At 48.6% G+C, this 15,484-nt stretch overlaps 1 protein-coding gene across 6 annotated transcripts in view; it reads right to left on the bottom strand.

The window, feature by feature from the left end:
- Positions 1–15,484, bottom strand: part of Smurf1 (SMAD specific E3 ubiquitin protein ligase 1) — an 89,405-nt gene that overhangs the window by 26,675 nt on the left and 47,246 nt on the right. Inside the window, exon 1 of one of the 6 annotated variants that reach the window (XM_006504888.4) lies at positions 3,787–3,853. The exons of the other annotated variants lie outside the window; for them this stretch is intronic. The gene's annotated coding sequence lies outside the window, so the exon portion shown is untranslated. Of the gene's footprint in view, positions 1–3,786; positions 3,854–15,484 lie in introns of those variants that run through there. 6 annotated transcript variants of the gene reach the window in all.

Below are 15,484 nucleotides of genomic sequence, written 5' to 3' on the forward strand. Positions count from 1 at the left end.
CTGGTTTAGAGTGAGTTCCAGGACAGCCAGGGCTACACAGAGAAACCCTGTCTAGAAAAACAAAAACAACAACAAAAGGGACAAGGAAGGGAGGAGGTGGCTGTAAAGGGCTGGCAAGAAGGCTCAGCAGGTAAAGGGGCTTCCCACCAAGCCTGAGGACCTGAGTTCAATCCCCAGGGCCCACAGATAGAGAGAACAGACTCCTTCGAATTGTATGAGCTCCCATGCACCATCCCCACATTAACAAATAAATGATGTAACTTCAAAGAAGGCAGACAGCAAGAATGTAGCATATAGTATCAGTACCACCATCATCATCTGATGAGCGAAGGGCTCACACTGGCACTCACAGCCATCATGAAGTGAGGCAGGAAGGCCACGAGTTCAAGGACAGCCTGGACTAGTTAATGAGTTTCATACCAGCCTGAGCTCCATGGCCAGGCCCTCAGACAGACAGACAGACAGACAGACGGACAGCTAGATGCTAGGTGAATAGATGACATATCTTGTCGCACATCTGCCACATGGCGGGAAAGAGCACCGAGGAGAGACACAGCTCACTGTCCTGTTGGGACTGTGTGGCCCGCAGTGCTGGCTCTGAAGGATGTGGTGGTCTAGGCTCATGCGGCACTGCACACTTCTCTCTTAAGAAACATCCGTAGGAACGTCATCCACACACGACACAATTCCCCTACTCAAACAGCGCATGACTGAGGGTTTCTTGTGCGTTAGGGGGCTACCAGATCACAATCAATTTTCACATATTTTTAAGGCCTCCAAAGAATGGTGTTCCCATTAGTCCTCTCTGTTACCTCAAACTCCCCACCCCGAGGCAACAACCCGTTGTTCCGTGGCTCTGCTCCGTGCCCGATTCCCAGCATTTCTGATGACTGGAACCACAGGCTGTGTGCTGGGTGAAGGCTAACACTGTGTTGGCTGTGTGAATGCACCTCCCACAGGGAAAGCCCTGGGTTTGACCCCAGCACTACATAACCCAGGTGCAGATGCACTCACCCGTAATCTAGCACCTGGGAGGTGGAGTCAGGGGGATCAGGAGTTGAAGGCCATCCTCAGCTACACAGTAAATTCAAGGCCAGCCTGGGCTACCTAAGATTTTGTCAATAAATCAATCTGCTCCAGTGGCTTCCCCTTTCAAACCGAGCAGAGCACACCTTGACCTCTATCCCCATATCACTTGCCACGCAGGGCCCCAGTTTTCGGCCACTGGAATCCAGAGACTTCTTAATGGAGTAATTCTGATCTCATTTTTTAAAAATAAGAATCATCATTCATATTCACAAAGCTACTGATGTTTTCATTTAGAGCTCATTCCAGAGGAATTTGGTGACATCATAAAACGGTCTTAGTAATGTTAGTGTGAAGAAAACCTTCCTCGGTTTGTGTACAGGTCACTGGGGGTCACTGAAGTCTACTTTAAAGAGACGGAATTTCTTCTGCTAAAATAATGTTTGCCAATTTGCAGTCTCCAAACTCTCTTGATCCTCCTGCCTCTACAGGAGGGATACAGGATAACGGGAAGTTCACTCTTCCTACAATGCAAAACGGCCACCTTTACCACAGGGCAGCTATGTTACTCCAGCCTGCCTGGAACTGGCTATGGAGACCAGACTGGCCTCCAACTCAGAGAGATCCTCCTGCCCCATCCTTGACCCTGGGGTTGGGATTAAATGGTTTCACCACTATGCCTGGCTCTGCCCCTTGTTTTTAAACAAACCCACTTATGCCCTAATTACACGTGGGGCTCTTGGGACACAGCAATGAGTAAAGGGCATCTCCTCAGACGGGGGTTGGTAGAGCGCTTGCCTAGCATGTGCGAAGGCCTGGGCTTGATCCTGGCACTCCGTAAGCCCTGTGTGGTAGTCCAGGTCTACAAAGGCAGCACAGGAAGTAGAAGCAGAGGGATCAGGGGTTCAAAGTCACCCTGAGTCAGGTAATGACATAGAGGCCAGGCTGAGCTACAGGAGAACTGGTATTTTTTTTTTTTTTTTTTAAGTAATAAAGCAAAGACAAAGAAAAGCTAGGAAACAGACAACTCAGCTTCCTTTCCAGGGCAGCACAGGGCAGCACAGGGCAGCACCGCTTTGGCAGTTGCTTTGGCTTTCATGGAGACTGAGTCTCGGGTGGCCCAAGCTAGCCTTGGACCCATATACAGCTGGGGCTGACTCTGGAGTCCAGAGCCTCCTACTCTGAGCCTCTACACTCACCTCCCCAGTACTGGCATTCCTAAGCTCAGTTCCCACTGTTGCTAGTCTCTCCTCCGGACAGGCGTGCACCCAGGCGAGGCTTCCCACCAACTGGGAAGTGGCCCCCGACCTTGACCAAGTTCCCCTCCTGCATCCCATGGTTTCCTAAGACATTCCCTGCTCTCCCAAGCAGTGGCCATGGGAAGAGTAATCACACCCCGTTCCCTAAGCCCTAAAATCAGGAGAGCATCCGATAAGCATGTTGATAAACACCTTAAGACACCAACAGCACAAGGTGAGAGCTTTATTCCGGCCTGAGAAAGGCTCAGACCGTGTTGGTGTTTTGCTGGTTTCCAATTATGTGTTGCTAAGAACCGCTGCTGTAATTTTAAATTTTGCTTTGTTTGGGGGATCGAGTCTCATTACATAGCTCATACTGGCCTCAAACTCAAGACAGCAATCCTCCTGCCTCAGCCTCCCAAGCACAGGAATTACAGCCACTCTGGTGTTTGTCTGTCTATTGCACTCCTTTCACTCCTCTTTCCTCCTCTTAAATATCTGAGTTAGTTCATGGAACATCTTTCTTTTCTGTGTCTCCTTTGTCTTTGCTCCGTGTCCATGTTTGTATGTACTGTGTGTGTCTATGTATATATGTATGTATGTGTATGCACAGGTCTGTGGGTACACACATGTGCAAGACACATGCAGAGGTCAGAGACTGGTGTCGGTGTTTTCTTCAATCCCTTATTAATTTTTAAGCATTTATTAATCAGTGTGTATATGTATTATGCGTGCTTACACATGGGTGCATAAACCACAGCAAGTGTGTGAAGTTAGCTCTCCCTCCACCCTTCCAGGAGACCTGGGGATCAAGCACACGTCATCTGGACTTGCAAGGCACGAACCATCTGCCTGGCTTTGCTGTTGCTGTTTGGCTGGGTTTTGACAGGGTTTCTCATTGAATCCACAGCTCAATACTTTGGCTAGACCAAGCAGCAGCAGCCCAAAGATCTGCCGACATGTTGCCATGTCCCCAGCCTGGGATTACATGTGTGTGCCATGGCACCAAGCTTTTCACGCACGTCACCATGTAGCCCAGTCTCACCATGAGCTTGCCATCCTCCGGCCTCATCCCTAGGGGCTAGGGTTACAGGCATGTGCCGTCAGGCCTGGCCACAGGCCCACCTTCTGAAACATTACTTTCATGTTTCAGCAATCCATTTATTTCACACTGTACACCAGACCTCTCCCTGTGTTCTGAGGTGCTCCACCCCCATGTCCCATGTCTCCCCACTAGTCCTTATTCTCTACTCCTGGACATCCCGTCAGCCAGCTGCCAGGCACTTCCTCCTCGAAGCCTCCTGAGGACAGGTCTCCCACAGCACCCTCAGTAGCACTTTTGCCAGCCCTGATGGTACCATTTAGACAAAACCCAACTAGTCTCTTAAATGGCTTTGCCACGTTCTAACCTTACGCCTTTGTCATTTTTCCATCCTAAAACGTTCTTTAATTAAATGAGACAACAAAACTCTAAGAGCGTTAACTTCACACACCAGCTGTGTGAATGTTCACATTGACATACCTGTCTTGACTGACCTGGTCGCCAGTCACCTACTCTCTCCTAATCACATTTTGAGAAGCACATGATTGAAGAGGCATGATGGCACAGGCATGGTGTGGAGGCAGGAGGATCAAGAGTCATAGGCCTCCCTGATCTGACATCTTGCCTCTAAAAGGAAGAAAAAAAAAGAACCACATTGCTTGAACATTCCCACCCCAGTGAGGTGGGTTTCTCTGAATTTGGAGGCTTCCATCCTTAGAATGGTCTAGCTGGGAAATGGCTAGACCACTCTAGCCAGCCAGTAACGGCTGTGTCAGGTTGCAAAGGGACAGAAACACCTGTCAACCACGCCATGGGAGTATGGGGTGCCAAGTGCACTTCATGCCCCAGACCTGCAAGGTGAGGAGAGGCCGCTGTATCGGAATCGCCCGGGTGTCTGCCCTTGCCTGTCCCTGAGCCCCACCCACTGCTGCCACCTGTGACACAACACCTACATCACTTAATCACTATGCCCCTTTTGGGCTTAGGAGATGGCTCAGCTAGTTAACGACACCTGTCAGCCAGCCTGACAACCGGAATCAAACCCTAGGCACCTACGATGGAAGATGACTAACTTTCAGAAGTTGTTCTCTGACAACACACACAAATGTACCTCAAGTTTTTGTTGTTGTTGTTGTTCTATAAAGTACTTCTACTCACTCTTAGAGGATGTGGCAACACAAGCCCTGAGCAGGGTACCTCTTCTAACTTCATGGATTAAACAGTCTGACTCAGTGGCTGCGTACCACAAAGCCAATTTCACAGGACCCAGAAATGTAACCACTCCACTTCACCACCAGGTACCGCTGTTCTCCTCAGAGGCTGAAACCTGCTGCCAGTAACTAGCTAGACATCCACCTGCACTGGAAAGCAAGCAAGCTGGGACTTCCTTCTTCACTGCTCTGTCCCCATTGCCCAGAGGAATACTTGCTACACATGGGGACTTTAGGGACAGCTGCTCAACCCTGGCCCAGGCACTAACCTAGTACAGCTCCCTGAAACTGCCTACCTAGCCACTGAACAGACTCGAGAGAGGGCAGAGACTGTGTTTTGAGCACAGCACAGGGCCTAGCGTAAACCAGTGATCAATAAATGTTGAGAAGAATCCAACCGTTGCATGGTTGGCTGAATGAATGAGGGCGAGATCTTCGAGAGCCTCCACAGAGGTGCACCTGGGTCCCAGGACAGTGGCCCTGCATCCTGCCATCCAACAAAGTGCATGTTTCACAGGAAGCCGCCATTCCTTAAGGTACCGTTAGTGACAAGTTTGCCAGTAGACAAGAAGAATGTTCTACAGTTTCAAACCACAACGAGAGGAGACACAGTACACAGCCAAAAGGATGCAGTAAAATCCCAGGTCTATGGAACTTTTAAGAACGTCTCAAGAGCCGTTTTTACACCTTCAAGGGTGTTCTCTAGGGATTTATTTGTTAGAATGCTGAATTCTAAGAAACTCATAATTGAGCTATGTGGTTTCTAAATTTTACTTTTTGCAAGGCCTTGTGCATGGCAGACAAGCCTTCTACCTCTGAGCCACGCCCTCAGCCCCTCATTGGGGGATTCTAGGCAAGTGCTCTACCACTGGAGGATTCTAGGGAGGGGCTCTACCACTGAGCCAAGACCCCAGGCCCCTACTATAAGATTCTAGGCAAGGGCTCTACAGTTGAGCCATGCCCTAGCCTTTCCCTAGGGATCCTAGGAAGGCCCACTATGCTGAGCTATGCACCAACCCCTAAATGTTGCTTTTTAATCCCCTGGATCAGCCCCCCTGAAACAGAATAGCTCCTTTCTGGGAAAAGAAGTTGCCCTCACAGGACACAATTTGCAGGGCTCCTGTTTCTCTTTCATTTCTTCCCAAATATCACTTGCTGTACCCATAGCTTTGGAAGATAAGAAATCAGTCTCACTTAGAGCCTGTCTCAACAGAACAACTGCCGTCCGTGGTGGTTTGAATGAGAATATGTGAATGGCCCCCATAGGCTCACAGATTTCAATGCTTGCTCTACAGTTGGTTTTGGTTGGACTGTTTGGGAGTGATTAGGAGGTGTGCCACTGGGTAAGTGCTGGGGTTTCCAGTTAGCGCTCTCTCTCTCTCTCTCTCTCTCTCTCTCTCTCTCTCTCTCTCTCTCTCTCTCCCCTGCTCCCTCTCCCTCTGTCCCTCCCACTACATGTTTGTGGAACTATAGTGGACCAGATACGCCTCCCTGCTACCACATTCCCACCAGGATGGACTCCAACACCCTGAAACCATGAGCCCTAAATTAAACACTTTCTTTTTATAAGTTGCCTTGACATGGTATTTTGTCATAGCAATAAAAAAATAACTAAAACACTATCCCAGGTCCTGTCTCTCTCTCCCACTGAGTTTCAACAAGGTGTTTCTCAACCGTGGTCAACAAAAACAGAACATTTGTAGGTAAAAACAGATTTCCTTGCCTTGGAAGACTTGCATTTTATCAGTGAAAGTACTGTAACCCAGAAGTATTCACCATCAGCTAGCTATTGAATGCTGTCTCCATATAATTGTTTATCTCTTCTCTCCAGTGTCAGTAATTCAAATATCACATGTAGGACCGTGCTCATGATTCCCAAGGATTTGTCCTCAATCATTAACTGTCTCCCATCTCCTAAGAAGCTAAGGGTAATTCTACAACCAGGAGTTTATGAACAGTTTGTTAAGTGGATGCTTCCAACACCATCCTAGGGAACAGACTGTTGCCCAGACAACCATCTGACCCATCCGTGCCCTCCCCAGAAGCACTCAATGAAATCTGTCAATGGAATGTGCTGGGCTATTGGCACATCCTGTTATGTGAGAATTTAAAAATACAATCTACTTCCCTTCAGTGGAGCTAGTCATGAGATAGCACGAGTTAACTGCTCACAGTTAGGTAAGCAGCCACTGTCCACGCAACACATGTACAGGTGGTTACTCCTCTACAGCCATTTAACTCATCACAGAAAACTAAGGCTACTAGGAAATGTGTCTGCTAAAATGCTTGCCTAGCACACAGGCAGCCCCATGGTCCACCCCAGCATCACGTAAGCCAGGCATGATGGTGCATCCTGAAATCACAGCACTTGGGAGGGAGAGGCTGAAGGGTCAGAAGTTCAAGGTCAGATATATGTAGTGAGCTGGAAGCTAGCCTAGGCCATGTGAGACCTTGATGGAAAAGAGAGAAAGAGGGAAGAGTGGGGCCTCCCCTGAACAGCTGAATATTAAAGCCAGTTAGGAAGAGCTGTGTGTTCTGAGCAGCAGCGTATTTTTACATTTAACCAACACATTACTGGCGGTGGACCACACACCAAGGTCTGATGGGAGCTCCAAGGACACGGGCACTGAGAAAAACAAAGGCTGCTTGTCCTCGCCAGACCCCAAAAGTTTGACTTTCAGGCAGAGTGAACTAAGATCACTCTTGGGTTTTTTGTTCTTTACTTTTTACAACTGCTTAAAACTGACTTCTCGGGCTGGAGAGATGGCTCAGTGGCTAAGAGTGCCGAAGCTCTTCCAAAGGTCATGAGTTCAAATCCCAGCAACCACATGGTGGCTCACAATGATCTGTAATTGGATCTGATGCCCTCTTCTGGGGTGTCTGAAGACAGCTACAGTATACTTACATATAATAAATAAATACATCTTAAAACAACAACAACAACTGACTTCTCAGGGCTGGGCTGGGCTGGCCTTGTAAGGTTGTGCAGTATAAAACAAAATCTTCCAGAAAAGTAAAGAGCTTTAAGCCCCAGCTGTCTCTCAATAGACAAAATGGATCTTATCATCACCCTAGAAGAAAAAACGATGACTTAATCCCACCACCTGGAAGTGTCCCAAGGTATCAGGAAGCCGCTCTCTTGAGTCCGACCCTCCTGATCTCATTCTTGGTTTGCTTTGGTTTGGTTTTTAAATGTCTTACTATTTAGCCCAGGCTGGCCCCCCAGTGCCAGGACGACAGGATGTGCCACCACACCTGGCGACTGTCCACTCACCTAAGCCATGGCTGCTTTCTTTTGAGTGGCTACTGAGAGTAAAGGGGAAGGCTGTGATTTCACAGATCAAAGCTGAGTAAATTAGTCTCCAATTCCATCAGACCAGACAGAAAAACAAACGGGGGTGGGGCTGAGGAGGAGCTGTAGTAAATAATAGCAAGAAACACTGCTGTCAGACTTCTTTCTTTTGGCTGCTGTCCCATCTCACCAGCCCAGTTACTACATTAATAAATTCACATGTAGAAGGCCGAGAATTGCATCTGGAGAGGTCCAGGCTCGGCAAGGTGACAAGCCATGGAAGCACACAAGTGCCTCAGAAACCCCAAAGTCCACCATCATCTAGATCAAGTTCCTCTGCCCTGTCTGTCTTGCATAGTGCTCAGGGCTATCGTACATGCCATTTGATTAATTAGCTGGCATTCATTCACACCATAGTGTAAGTCAGGTAGACTAAGTCATAGCAGAGAGAAAACAGCAGCTCTGAGATCAACACCACTGCTCGAGATGATTGAGCTGAGCGGATGACTGATCAACACTCATCTGTCTGGGGCCATGGCTCAGCAAATGATAAAGCCACCAAGCCAAAGGACCTGAATTCCTGCTCCTACCTGTTGTCCTCTAATATCCATAAGCACACTGTGGCATGAGCATCTCTCCACCATAAGTAAATGCATGCAAAAAGGTTTTTTAACTGATCTACTGCATGAGGGAAAGCCACACAAGGTCACCGAAGCCTGCCGCTGCACTGAACAGTGAGGACTCAGATGGGGCCATGTGTCACATTAAAATGTTAAGTCACTGCTGCCAAAGGCGGAGTGAGAAGATATGTCAACTTCTTTTAGCTGATCATGGGCCATCAATTCCACCCTGTGGTGTGTAGTCACTGGAAATACACATATAAAGTACGCACACAGAACATGCTCACAGTATTAGAGAGGCATAGCTCAGCAATGAGAGACAAGGCCTGGGAGCCACTGAGATGTGTCTGCTTGGGTGCACAAAGCACACAGAAGGAGCCAGGCAGGCCCTGTCACTGAGGAGACTGAGTTGGGAGGTCCACTTCGGCACAGGAGATAAGGGACAGCCTGGGCAACACAACAAGACAATCTCTCAAAAGAGGAGATCAATGAGCTGAAGATGGGTCAGCAGATAGAACACCCACCCAACCACTGCTCTTCCAGAGGACCTGGGTTCAATTGCCTACACCCTCTCCCCTGGCCTCTGTAGGTCACATGGTGCATAGGTATATATGGAGGTCAAATACTCATACATGTAAAACAATAAAGTTTAAAATTTTGTTTTAAAGGGAGATCATCCATCCTGGTAGAATCATGTTAAAGGGCCGAGTTATAATAAGGAGTGGCCTGGAACATGCTACACAATGAAACGAGGTAATGCTAGGCTTTAACCAAAACAGAACCATCAGTGTCCATGAGATGTCAGACTGATAGGACTAAATTAGGCCATAAAGCAATAACCAGGAAAGACGATGCCCCAAGGGTACAGAGGTACCCCAGATCCATGAGGCTGGAAGAAGCAGAACAGAATGCCTTCATAGTGGGAGGAATCAAATCAACACAGCCAACCTTAGCCAGGGGCCACAGGCCAGGCCAGGCGGTTAAGTTCCACTGCTGGTGCCTCCTGTGACAGGCAATTGACAATGGTGTCTCAGGGGTCTGACTCCTCCAGATTCTAAGTGAGAAAGACATTCAACAAACTCCAACTGAGTTAAACAAAACAGCCAGTTAGTTCTTTTAGAAACTGCCCAGGCCTCCAAACAAAAGCTTCAGAGGCTGTCCCCAGAGAGGAGCCCAAGAAGTGAAAAGAGCACTCTTCAAAACTAGGGGACCTGAGGACCCCAGCCAACAGGAACTGAGAGAGCTCGGTCGGGCTCACTGTGAACTAGGGAGGCTCCCAGGCAGTGTGGAGGGGCTCGGTTATCTTCCTAGTAACTTGCAAACACTAAAATTATCCTTTAAAGTCAATTTGTCAAGTAAAACAAACAAATGAACAAACATACAATCAAGAAAGGATAAAAAGTGACCAGGTTGTATAATGCAACCCTGCTCTGGAGGACACACACACTGGAGCACTGGGAGGTAGGCTGGAGCCTCAGCACTGGGTAAAACTGGGTGGAGTTCAGCATGACACTGGACGAAGGAGGGTTACAAGTTCAAGGTCATCCTTGGTGATGTGATTTTAAGTCTAGCCTGGGCTATGAGAAACACTGCATCGAGAAAAGGGGTGGTTGGGAGGGGAGTGCTAGAAAGATGGCTCAGTGGTTAAAGGCGCTGGCTGCTCTTCCAGAGGACCCCAGTTCAAATCCCAGCAACCACATGGTGGCTCACACCTATCTGCAATGGGACCTGCTGCCCTCTTCTGGTATGTCTGAAGACAGTGTAGTCATAGTACTCGTATACATAAAATAAATAAATAAATCTCTTTTTAAAAAATTAAAAGGGAAGCCAGTGGAGCAGCTTAGTGAGAAAAGGCATCTGCCACTAACCCTGATGGCCTGGGTTCAAAACCTGGGGCCTCCACGAGCACACAGCAGCAAGTGTGTCAGGACACTCCCGATACACAGCTTTTTGCTGGGCGTGGCAGCACACACGTGACAGTGCTTAATCCCAGTGCTCAGTCAGGAGGCAGAGGCTGCTGGTTCTTTGTACACTGTAAGCCAGCCTGGTCTACATAATAAGTTCTAGGCCAGCTAGGGCTACAGAGAAAGACCTTGTCTCAAAAACAAAAGCAAAACCCCACACATGGACACAGGGGCACACACTTAGGACCCCAGGAGAAGCAAGCATATTGGCAGCTCAAGGTTAACCTCAGCTATGCAGCAAATTCAAGGGTAGCATAAGCTACATGGAGAGTTGTTTGTAAAAAGCAGAGAAGAGCATTAAGTAATATGACATACTTTCCCTACTTTGTTTCAGGCTAGAATTTTCAAATTTCCTTCAATATGACTATATGAAAAACATTCACGAGGAAAATCTTATTTTTCAAGTCGTTAGTGACTTTGTAGAAGAGAGGGGAGGGCCAGGCGCTGGTGTTCGCGTCCCCGCCGTGCCCTGCCGTGCCCCGCCGTGCGCCAGTGCTGTGCCAGCTCACCCTGTGCAGCCCCTGCTCAGGTTATTAATATGCCAGTTACAAGCCTCGCCACCAGCCAGCTCCAAAGGCTGGCCAGGCACTGCTCCAAGTTGGTGCATACATACATCAGAAAAGGACAAGACAACTCAAAGAGATGAGGTTCAATTCCGCAAAAATAACAGAGCACCCAAGACTGTCCTCAATATAGACGCTTCCAAAAACTGATTCACAAAATAGTTTGCGAAGGGCACTGAGGCTGCGCTGCCTTTTTTTTTTTTTTAAAGGCAGAGGCCGAGAATGTGCCCCCCCCCAGGCCCCCCACCCCCACCTCTAGCTCTCTCTCGGCAAGAGCAAAGTGAGGCTGTGGCCATGCTGCCATCCCAAGTTCCCACTTCCTACTGAGCTGGGGCTCAGATGAGGAGGTGGAGGCTGCCAGGCTGCCCACGTGCTGCCAGCCTGCCCATCCTTCTCGTCCATCCATCCCTGCCACCTCCTCACTGTATAATAAAGGCAGCGGGACGGGACAGAGATTCCTCCACCCATCCCCAGAGCTCCACTTGGGGCAACATTCCTAGCATGCCCACATGGGTATGTGGGCAGGAGAGGTCTCAGGGGGGATGGTGGGAGACAAAGGACAGAGTCCAGGGTAACTGAAGGATAGTGTGTCAAGCAACATCTCTATGTCACACCCCCACCTCCTCCTGCCTCTCATGCACTTGACTGAGGCAGGAGATCCCAGCTGCAGAACTAGCAACTGCCAAACTCTCCCACGGCAGTCACGGCACACAAGAAAAACACCAGCTCTGTCAGCTACCATCAACCCGCACAGCACAAGATTTTTTAAGTTTTAGAACAGCTCTTGGATCAAAAAAGAAAGGCGATGTGGGACTGAGATCCGTGGAGCACAATAACAAAACCCTACCTCAAATTGCAGAGGCAAATTTCATTTGTAAGAAACCAGCAAGGGAGCTGGGAGGTGGCCCAACGGTCAAAGTGTCTGTCACACACTAGTCGGGACAGAGCTCAGATCTCCAGAACTGATGGAAATGTGTGGTGCTCATAGCAGCCAGCCTGGAGCTCCTCCCTCTGAAGGGGAAGCACAGGAGTCCACAGATCAAACTGGCCACGTTTAAGTGAGCTCCTGGCTTGATTCACAGACCCTGCCTCAGTGAATAAGCCAGAAGAGAGAGAAGTCAATTCCAGATGCACACATGTGGATGGTCGCGCGCGCGCGCACGCGCACACACACACACACACACACACACACACACACACACGCACGCGCGCGCGCGCACAAACATATGCAAAGACATACCTACACACATGGGGGCGGAGGAGACCAGCCAAGGCTGCAGGGGAGGTAGGGAGAAGGGTAGTACATGCCTCTAATACCAGCACCCAGGAGGCCGAGACAGAGAATCCAGAGTTTGAAGCCAGTCTGGACTAAATAAGACACTGTCTCAAACAACCAAACCAAACCAAACCCAAAGACTGTAAACAAATGATAAAGCCAACAAACAATCCACATTGATTTAAGATGAAAAAGAAAAAGACAGAAAGACAGACTACAGTAGTACTAACCATGAAACCAGAGACCAGGTCCTGATCTAAAAAGTTAGGCTAGGCAGGGGTGGTAGCACGCTCCTTGAATCCCACAAGGCAGGAGATCTCTTTGGGTTGGGTTCAAAGTCAGCCTGGTGTACACAGTGAGTTTCAGGACAGCTAGGGCTATGGCTATTTTGTATCAAAAACCAAAAGCAAGCTAGGGGCTGGCAGACAGCTCAGCATGAAGATAACCAGCACAACACTTGGGGTCCTGAGCTCAGTCCCTAGGATCCACACGGGGAAGGCAGACACAGGCCTGCATGCTGTCCTCCAACTACCACAGCCAGGCCCTGCTACATGCACACACCTGTCTCAAAAACTAAGAAGATTAAAAGACAAAGAAGAACTTCTACAAGTAACAAGACTTCGAGGGCAGGTCGGGAAAGGCCAGTGGGAGCCAAGGAAGCTGGCAAGGCTCCTCTGGGGTGAGGGAAACGCTATAATTAACTGTGGTGGTGGTGTCAGGAGAGACTACAACTACCGACTAGTATACTAAAAAGTGACATATTGTGGCATATAGTATTTATATCTCAATTAAAATGCTACCAACCCAGAATAGCCAGTACCCTCCTGAGTACTGAGGTTAAGTCAACATGCTGTGCTGCGCATTTACTTCAGCAGGACCTGTGAGGCCACTGTGAAAGACACACTGTTACAACAGAGATTTGCTCTGGAACATTTTAGTTTCTAAGACTAAGTCTTGCTTGGTCCTTAGCATGGCTCTAGAGACTAGGATCAGACTAGGACAGTGAGGGAAGACAGACAGATGGACACATAGGAAAGCTGAGGTCTGGTGGCCTTGGATGTCTGGCGAAGAAGGCTCAGCACCCTGAAAGCCCAGCATGTGTACCCTGGACAGGGAGGCTGGATTGTTGCAGAGCTGGACAGGGAGGAGGCAGGGTCCGCATATACAGCTCGAGAGGAACCAGGCTTAGCTAATCTGAGCAGAGGCCATCTCTGCAGGGGAGTAGCCTCCAGGCAGGAAACGCCAGGAACAGAGCACTATGGTGGACATTCTCTGCTCATTTCCTCAACAGCCACATATGGACCAGAGGGGAAGACTGCCATTTTCCCATGATCTGAGGCTAGGGTCCTTGACATGTTCCTGCCTGTTTCAACAGCACCGATCTGGGCTGGAGAGATGGTTCAGTGGTTAAGAGAATTGACTGCTCTTCCAGAGGTCCTGAGTTCAAATCTCAGCAACCACATGGTGGCTCACAACCATCCGTAATGAGATCTGACTCCCTCTTCTGGTGTGTCTGAAGACAGCAACAGTGTACTTACATATAATAAATAAATAAACATTAAAGAAAAAAGAAAAGAAAAGGAAAGGAAAGGAAAGGAAAGGAAAGGAAAGGAAAGGAAAGGAAAGGAAAGAAAAGAAAAGCAGCAACCACCCACTCAGGGCTTCACAAACTTCGGGGCCTCCTCTGATCCCCAGAATCTCATGGCCCAGGTTGGCCACAAACTCTTCTATAGCTAAGAGAACCTTGAACTTGTGTCCCTCCTTCCTCCACTCCTGAGCGCTGGGGATTACAGCGGAGCCACCTTGCTAGCTTCTACTCCGAAAACCATTTCTGTTGAACGTCTATTAACAAGATTTAAGGTAGCTGGCCAGGATACTTAAGCACCGGAAGAGGAGAGCAGGCCTCTGCTGATTGCTTTTGCCAATTATTAAATGGAATGTTGATCAAGTAACACTTCAGATTGACAGGTAAATAGCCTGCCCACTAAGTAAACCAATTCAAGTTCTGGACAATGACTCATGCCATCCCTGCTACCTACACCCAATTCTTCAACACTAGCAAAATCCTCCACAATTCCCAAGATTCCCTATTGCCTAAAAACTGCTTCCCTTAGAGTTCAGGGGCCAGACCCTTGGTGGCACTCCTGGCCTCTGGGGCCTACACGGATTTCCTCTCTAAAGGCAGGCACACATCTGCACATGCGTGCACAGACGACACGTGTTTCAGGCACACATCTGCACATGCGTGCACAGACGACACGTTTCAGGGTCAGAGAGGAATCCTGAGTGTGAGGCTCAGTGTCCACCAGCCTGGAGCTTTACCACCTGGGCCAGCCTCTTACCTCCTAGCACTGGGGTTGTAAGTATAGCCACACCTGGCTTTTTACATCTGTTCTGGGGACTCAAACTTGGGGTCTTCATGAGCACCTTCCAGACTCAGTCACTTGCCAAGCCAGTGACCCTAAATTTCTCATTTTCAGGATCATACAACAACTGAGGGGAGGATCAGGGAGCAGAAACCAATCACGTGCCCATCATGTGATTGAGCAAAAATCAAATGTGGCAAGTCATAGAATATTGCTCAGCTGCAAAAAGGGAAGGGATCTGCCATGTGTGTTGGGCGGTGCACAGCTGGAATCCCAGCACTCAGAAGACTTAGGCAGCAGGATCAGTAGTCCAGGCTCAAGATTCTGTCCCAAAAAAACAAATAAATAAAAATAAACAAATAAACCAAAACCAAACAAAAGCAGGGGAGGGACACTAACATGACAAATGAATACAAAATCAGGAGCTCGCCTTAGGCAGACTGCGTGGACTCGGAAATTCCAGAGGGGGGGACACTAACATGACAAATGAATGAATACAAAATCAGGGGCTTGGGCAGACTGTGTGGACTTGGAAACACCAGAGCAGTCGATGTGCACTGCATAATTCGCTCACAGGAAATATCCCGAACAGGTAAGCAAACACAAAGGACACATGACTAGTGTGACTAGTGGCTGCCAGTGGCTCCGCACGGAGAACAGGAAAGGCCTCTGCTCTCATTAAAAACCTGAACTGGAGGCTGGAGTGATGGCACAGAGGGTAAGGGCACACAGTGCTCTTGCAGAGGACCTGGGAGGTTTCCAGCTCCCACGATGGGCAGCTCACTACTGCCTGGAACTCCAATTCCACAACAACTAAAAAGTGAAAATTGAAAGACTCATAAAAGTACTGAAATAAACTTCAAGGTGTAGAGTTTACCTCACTCCT

This window comes from Mus musculus, chromosome 5 (genome assembly GCF_000001635.26).
Source record: "Mus musculus strain C57BL/6J chromosome 5, GRCm38.p6 C57BL/6J".
NCBI lineage: Eukaryota > Metazoa > Chordata > Mammalia > Rodentia > Muridae > Mus > Mus musculus.